Below are 267 nucleotides of genomic sequence, written 5' to 3'. Positions count from 1 at the left end.
TGTGTGTGTGTGTGTGTGTGTGTGTGTGTGTGTGTGTGTGTGTGAATTTATTTATTTATTTTTAGCTCCCACCAATAAGTGAGATCTTAAACCATCTTCATATGATAATAATTATCATTGAGTACTTTCTGCCAAGGAAGCACTATATTTATGTGTTCTGTGTACATTATCACATTTTAATCTCCCAAACAACTTTATGTGTTAGCTGCTATTATTATGTCCACGTAACTGATGAGGTGCCTAAGGCTCAGAAACATTGAGTGGTTT

This window comes from Galeopterus variegatus, unplaced genomic scaffold (assembly GCF_000696425.1).
Source record: "Galeopterus variegatus unplaced genomic scaffold, G_variegatus-3.0.2 Scaffold2419, whole genome shotgun sequence".
NCBI lineage: Eukaryota > Metazoa > Chordata > Mammalia > Dermoptera > Cynocephalidae > Galeopterus > Galeopterus variegatus.
Note: the sequence above shows the minus strand (reverse complement) of the source record.